We start from the raw sequence: 1,102 nt of genomic DNA on the forward strand, positions 1-1,102 counted from the left end.
TTCAACTTCATTAAAGAGTTTGAGAAATACTGATGTTAGATTTTTCCCTGAATTCTCTGCAGAATTCCACAGTGAATCCATCTAAACTTGGGTTTTTCTTACCTGGTAAGTTTTTTTTTTAATTACTGCTTCAATTTCATTGCCCGTTATTGGATTATTCAGGGTTTTAAAATTTCTTGGTTCAATTTTGGTAATTTATATGTATCTATGAATCTATCCATTTTTCTGGATTCTCTAATTTCTTGGAATATAGGTTCCCAGAGTAGTTAATAATAGTCTGGATTTGGCAGTGCTTTTTTTTTTCATTTTGAGACAAGGTTTCACTATGTAGTGCAGGCTGGCCTTGAATCATGGCGATCCTCCTGCTTCCCAACTGCTGGGATTACAGGTGTGTGCTACTATGCTATTTTGTCTTTTTCCTTTCTAACTTTTGATTTAGGTCTTTTCTCTCCTTTTTTTTGTTAGACTAGCTAAGGGTTTATTTTGTTTATTCTTTCAAAGAATCAAGTCTTCAATTCATTGATTTTTTGGTCTCTATTTCATTGATTTCTGCTTTGAGCTCTATAATTTCCTCCTTTCTACTATCTTTTTTTCTTTGTTTGTTTTGAGACAGGGTCTCGCTACATAGTTCAGGCCGGCTTTGAGCTCACTTTGTAGCCCAGGTTGGCCTCGAACTCGAATGATCCTCCTGCCTCAGCCTCCTGAGTGCTGGGATTACAGGCATGTGCCACAGCTCCTGGCTTCATTTTGGTTTTTTTTTTGTCCCTGTTTCCTATTAAATTGATTTCAAAACAAAACAATCCAAACATATGCTTCTATGTGCTTTTTTTTTTTTTTTGGTGCTGAGAATTGAACTCAGGACTGTGCACTGGCCAGGCAGGCACTTGTGCTGCTAAGCTAGATCCCCAGCCCCACGTTTGTACTGTCTTGTGATTTTTATTATTTATTTATTTATTCATTCATTTATTTTTGAGACAGGGTCTCCCTATGCAGTTCAGGCTGGCCTTGAGCTCACTGTGTAGTCCAGGCTGGGCTCGAACTCGCAACGATCCTCCTGCTTCAGCCTCCCGAGTGCTGGGATTACAGGCGTGCGCCACCACGC

Source organism: Chinchilla lanigera, unplaced genomic scaffold (assembly GCF_000276665.1).
Source record: "Chinchilla lanigera isolate Chin_1 unplaced genomic scaffold, ChiLan1.0 scaffold00110, whole genome shotgun sequence".
Lineage (NCBI taxonomy): Eukaryota > Metazoa > Chordata > Mammalia > Rodentia > Chinchillidae > Chinchilla > Chinchilla lanigera.